Source organism: Arachis ipaensis, chromosome B4 (genome assembly GCF_059453495.1).
Source record: "Arachis ipaensis isolate K30076 ecotype BB chromosome B4, ASM5945349v1, whole genome shotgun sequence".
Classification (NCBI taxonomy): domain Eukaryota; kingdom Viridiplantae; phylum Streptophyta; class Magnoliopsida; order Fabales; family Fabaceae; genus Arachis; species Arachis ipaensis.
In genome coordinates this window covers 98,816,933-98,823,262 of record NC_142439.1, presented here as the reverse complement: position 1 = coordinate 98,823,262, position 6,330 = coordinate 98,816,933, and the positions used below count along the sequence as shown (strand labels likewise).

At 37.0% G+C, this 6,330-nt stretch overlaps 2 non-coding genes across 2 annotated transcripts; both read right to left on the bottom strand.

The window, feature by feature from the left end:
• Nucleotides 1–2,112: 2,112 nt before the first annotated feature.
• LOC148568525 (small nucleolar RNA R71) lies at nt 2,113–2,220 on the bottom strand. Its single transcript, XR_015881734.1, has one exon. It is a non-coding gene; the product is annotated as a small nucleolar RNA R71 (small nucleolar RNA).
• Nucleotides 2,221–6,015: 3,795 nt separating this feature from the next.
• LOC148568524 (small nucleolar RNA R71) lies at nt 6,016–6,119 on the bottom strand. Its single transcript, XR_015882803.1, has one exon. It is a non-coding gene; the product is annotated as a small nucleolar RNA R71 (small nucleolar RNA).
• Nucleotides 6,120–6,330: the final 211 nt, after the last annotated feature.

Below are 6,330 nucleotides of genomic sequence, written 5' to 3'. Positions count from 1 at the left end.
CATGTGCCAACGTTAGCCTCCAAGTTAGGGGGCTAACGTTGGGGCTAACGTGGGATGGCCAGGGAGGAAAAATCAAGTTCCAACGTTAGCCTCCAAGTTAGGGGGCTAACGTTGGGGCTAACTTCATGCTTCCTGGTTCAATTTCACTTATTCCATTGTCCTCTCTTCACTTCTAGCCATTCCTCTTTGCTTCAACCTTTCTCCAAGCTTTCTTCACCTATCATTAATCAACCAAACTTATCAAAGCTATGCTCAAAATCATGAGATATTCATTCTTTCATAATATGCAACAAATATAGCATAAAACCTCATGAAATGACATAAATTCATATATGGTTGGTTCAATCAAGGGAAACATGAAAATCTACTCAATTAGCTTGCTTGTAGTTCAAGAAAGTGCATAATTCTAATGAAAACTAAAGAAAAAGACTAGCTAAAATAGGCTCAGATGACTTGTCATCATCTTGCATGTTTTCTTTGCATATAAAAATTTTCAAAAATATGTTCTTGATGTTTATCATGATCTTCAAAGTGTTCTTGGTGTTCATCTTGACATTCATAGCATTCTTGCATGCATTCATTGTTTTGATCCAAAATTTTCATGCATTGAGTCCTTTTCATGTTTTTCTCTTTCATCATTAAAAATTCAAAAATAAAAAAAAATATCTTTCCTTTTTTCTCTCATAAATTTCGAAAATTTGGATTGACTTTTTCAAAAATTTTTAAAACTTAGTTGTTTCTTATGAGTCAAATCAAATTTTCAATTTAAAAATCTTATCTTTTCAAAAATCATATCTTTTCCATTTTTTATTTATTTTCGAAAATTTCAAATATCTTTTTCAAAATATTTTCAAAATCTTTTTCTTATTTTTATATCATAATTTTTGAAAATATCATCAACAATTAATGTTTTGATTCAAAAATTTCAAGTTTGTTACTTGCTTGTTAAGAAAGATTCAAACTTTAAGTTCTAGAATTATATCTTGTGATTTCTTGTGAATCAAGTCATTAATTGTGATTTAAAAAAAAAATCAAATCTTTTTCAAAACTAATTTCAATCATATTTTTTCAAAAATATCTTTTTATCTTATCTTTTTCAAATATCTTTTCTAACTTCTTATCTTCTCATCTTTTTAAAATTGATTTTCAAATCTTTTTCAACTAACTAATTGACTTTTTGTTTGTTTCTTATCTTTTTCAAAACTACCTAACTAACTCTCTCTCTAATTTTCGAAAATCTCTTTCCTCTTTTTCAAAAATTCTTTTTAATTAACTAATTGTTTCAATTTTTAATTTTAATTTGATTTCATTCCTAATTTTCGAAAATCACTAACCCCTTTTCAAAATTTTATTTTCGAAAATCCTCCTTCTCTCTCATCTCCTTCTAATTATTTATTCATCTACTAACACTTCATCTCACCCAAATTCGAACCCCCTCCTCCATCTGTGTTCGAATTTTCTCTTTTTCCCTTCTTTACATTAAATTCTTTTCTTCTTCTACTCACAAAGGGAAACCTCTATACCTGGGTAAAAAGGATCCCTATTATTATTATTATTTTTCTGTTCCCTCTTTTTCATATGAGCAGGAGCAAGGACAAGAACATTCTTGTTGAAGCAGATCCTGAACCTGAAAGGACTCTGAAGAAAAAACTAAGAGAAGCTAAAATACAACAATCCAGAGATAAGCTTACAGAAATTTTCGAACAGGAAGAGGAGATGGCAGCCGAAAATAATAATAATGCAAGGAGGATGCTTGGTGACTTTACTGCACCTAATTCCAATTTACATGGAAGAAGCATATCCATCCCTACCATTGCAGCAAACAATTTTGAGCTGAAACCTCAATTAGTTTCTCTGATGCAACAAAACTGCAAGTTTCATGGACTTCCATCTGAAGATCCTTTTCAGTTCTTAACTGAATTCTTGCAGATCTGTGATACTGTTAAGACTAATGGAGTAGATCCTGAAGTCTACAGGCTCATGCTTTTCCCGTTTGCTGTAAGAGACAGAGCTAGAATATGGTTGGATTCTAAACCTAAAGATAGCCTGAACTCTTGGGATAAGCTGGTCACGGCTTTCTTAGCCAAGTTCTTTCCTCCTCAAAAGCTTAGTAAGCTTAGAGTGGATGTTCAAACCTTCAGACAGAAAGAAGGTGAATCCCTCTATGAAGCTTGGGAGAGATACAAGCAACTGACCAAAAAGTGTCCTTCTGACATGCTTTCAGAATGGACCATCTTGGATATATTCTATGATGGTCTGTCTGAATTAGCTAAGATATCATTGGATACTTCTGCAGGTGGATCCATTCACCTAAAGAAAACGCCTGTAGAAGCTCAAGAACTCATTGACATGGTTGCTAATAACCAATTCATGTACACTTCTGAGAGGAATCCTGTGAGTAATGGAACGCCTCAGAAGAAGGGAGTTCTTGAAATTGATACTCTGAATTCCATATTGGCCCAGAATAAAAAATTGACTCAGCAAGTCAATATGATTTCTCATAGTCTGAATGGAATGCAAGCTGCATCCAATAGTACTCAAGAGGCATCTTCTGAAGAAGAAGCTTATGATCCTGAAAACCCTGCAATAGCAGAGGTGAATTACATGGGTGAACCATATGGAAACACCTATAATCCCTCATGGAGAAATCACCCAAATCTCTCATGGAAGGATCAACAAAAACCTCAACAAGGCTTTAATAATGGTGGAAGAAACAGGTTTAGCAATAGCAAACCTTTTCCATCATTGATGCCAAGGCATCATAGGCTAGTTTCACTAGCATTTTTCTGTTAGTTTTAGTTGTTTTATGCATTTTCTTGAGCTTAAAGTAACCAAAAATGGTTAAATGAAGAACAAAGCAATGAACCATCCAAACAATATGATTTTGATGCAAATTCCATGAGTTTTAGTTATATTACTTAAATACTATGAATGGAAGATTTCTCATGAAATTTTGCAAGACTTTGATGCAATTGTTTGGATGATTTCAGGGAAGAAGAGGCTAAGCAAGGAAGCAACAAAATCAATAAAGGAAGCTTGAATATCACATGTGGAGTTTAAGTTCCAGTTTAAGCCTAAACTGGAGCTTAAACGCCAAAATCATGAAGGATAAGAAATGCTGGAATTGAAGTTTAACCTCCAGTTTGACCTTAAACTGGAGGTTAAACGCCAGAATGAAAAGCCTCACTAAAGAAGCATTCCACGTTTAACCTCCAGTTTGACCTTAAACTGGAGGTTAAACGCCAGAATGATAATGCCACTCAGGAAGGAGTTCCACGTTTAACCTCCAGTTTGACCTCAAACTGGAGGTTAAACGCCAGAAGTAGGAAGAGCACCAGGGAGCCATTTCCACGTTTAAGCTCCAGTTTGACCTCAAACTGGAGCTTAAACGTGTTCGACAGCTTTTCTCCTCCAGGGTTGCTCTCTCCATTTCCACGTTTAACCTCCAATTTGACCTCAAACTGGAGGTTAAACGTGTTCGACACCTCCAGGGTTACCATTCTAAGCTTCCACGTTTAACCTCCAGTTTGACCTCAAACTGGAGGTTAAACGTGTTCGACCTCCAGTATGCCTCCACCCTTTTCCACGTTTAACCTCCAGTTTAACCTTAAACTAGAGGTTAAACGTGTTCGACCTCCAGGGCTGCCCTTCCTATCTCCACGTTTAAGCTTCAGTTTAACCTTAAACTGAAGCTTAAACGTGTTCGACTACATGACTCTCCAGGGCTACCTCCTTCCATTTCCACGTTTAAGCTTCAGTTTAACCTTTAACTGAAGCTTAAACGTGCTTCTACAAAAGGCCTCACTGGAAGTGTCTGGCGTTTAAGCTGCAGTTTAAGCTTAAACTGCAACTTAAACGCCACTCTTGGAAAAGGTTTCTGGGCCAAAAATATTGTGATTTAAGTTAGTCTTTGAGCACAAATATTAACTTAAACTTACTTTGGTATGAAACCCAATTGAATATCATGGTTTATGGGATTGGGCCTGAAGGATTGATGAGTTTGAAATCTCAATTTATTGAGTCATGTGTCATTATTTGATTATCACTAAGTTGGCTCAATGAATGTTACAGAATTTGGATCAACAGCCTCATCAAGATTTTGGATCATAAACCCAAGGCAAAAGGAAAGCAAGGAGAGGCCTCAAAGCCCAAGAAGCACAACTGAAGCTCAATATAGAAAGTGTATAAATAGGATAGAAGTTAAGTTAGAGAGAACTTTTTACTTTCACTTTTAGCTAGTTTTCCTTTTCTTTGTAATTGAATTCAGAGCTATGATTCACTAAACCCCCTTTCATTGGGTTAGGGAGCTCTATTGTAATTCAATGAATCAATAATAGTTTATCTTCTTCTTCAATCTTTTCTCTTGAATTTTGTTAGAAAGCTTCTCGATCTAATTCCATTGAGTAGTTGTCTTGGGAAAGAAACTACCCATACTTGGAATCCTTCGGAACCTTGGGAAAGGAATGGAGGATTCATGCTAGAGAAGCTTTCTCACAGTGAATTGGATTGGGGTTTGGATGGATATTGTGACATGTAATCCTACCAAATTGTGGTTCATGAAACTGTGTGGTATAATCAGTGATCAAGCATCATCTCTTCTTATGAACATTTAAACCAAGGGATTGGGAATTTGTTTGTTTTTAGAGAGAATTGGTGAGCCAAGGGATTGGGATCCAATCATATAAGATTGCCAAGCAAAATTCAATGAACGCATTGGTTGAGGAAGAGATAAACATGTTTTGATTCGGAGATCTCAATATCTCCTATAACCCAATGAATTCCCCATTTCTGATTTCCACTTTCTCTTTACATTCTGCCACTCAATTCATGCAATCATCCCCATTCCCCTTTTAATTTCAGCAATTTAGTTTCTGCTCTTTAATTCATGCCATTTAAGATTCCGCCATTTTGATTTCTTGTCATTTACTTTTCCCGCCAATTTTACATTCCGCAATTCTCATCTAAATCTTGATTCCGCTCAACTAGAACACACTTCTAATCTGAATTGCTCACTCAACCAATCCTTGTGGGATTCGACCTCACTCTATTGTGAGTTTTTACTTGACGATAACCGGTGCACTTGCCGGAAGGAATTTTGCCGATCGCGCAATTTCCTAAATCGTAGCATAACAAGTTTATGCGCATCAAGTTTATGGCGCCGTTGCCGGGGATTGGTTTTCGATTGACAATTCTCAAATTGGAAGCTAACTAGATTGAGCAATTTTCTCTTGCTTTGTTAATTCTGTTCAAGATACTTGTTGAATTTTAATTTCTGCACTCGGTTACATGCTTTCCTTCTTTATGCCTTTAAATTCATGCAACTAACTCACTGACTCACTAACTGTTTGAATTAATTCCTCAATTGAGCTAACCATACTCTTCCATTAACCAAGAGTATTTCACTTGTTTGTGTTTGAGCTGTGTTCTTGTATGACAGGTAGGAGAGGAGAGACATCAACTCCTCCATATACCGAACCAGAGAGGACCCTTCATAGACTGAGAAGGGAAGCAAGAGGGAAGAGAGTAGTGGGAGAAGAGGAATCTGAAGGAGAATCTGAGGACAATTTTGAGGAAGCTCTAGATCTCAACATGGATAGAGAAGTTCACAACCATGAGAGAGCTGATGGAAACAATGCCATTCCTGAGAGGAGGGTTCTTAGTTCATACATAAACCCAACCTCTGGGAATTGTGGTAGTAGCATCCAGAAACCACCCATTCAGGCCAACAATTTTGAGCTCAAGCCACAGCTAATATCACTTGTGGAGAATCATTGTTCCTTTGGAGGAAGTGCTAATGAAGACCCAAACCAACATCTCACAAAATTCCTGAGAATTTGTGACACTGTGAAGTCCAATGGAGTCCAGGAAGATGCCTATAAATTGCTTTTGTTCCCATTTTCACTTAGGGACAAAGCAGCTAAGTGGCTGGAATCATTCCCAAGGGGGAGTCTAACAACATGGGATGAGGTGGAAAGCAAATTTCTGGCACGTTTCTACCCCCCACAAAAGGTCAATAGGCTTCGATCTGAGGTTCAAACTTTTAGACAACAAGATGGTGAAACCCTCTACGAGGCATGGGAGAGATTCAAGGATTTGACAAGGAAATGCCCACCGGACATGTTCCATGACTGGGTGCAATTGCATATTTTCTATGATGGACTCTCTTATGAATCAAGGAAGGCTGTAGACCATTCATCAGGAGGTTCTTTGAACAGGAAAAAGACTGTGGAAGAGGCCATTGAAGTGATTGAGACAGTGGCTGAGAATGAGTACTACTATGCATCAGAGAGGCACAACACTAAGGGAGTCATGGAGCTGAACCATGTTGAT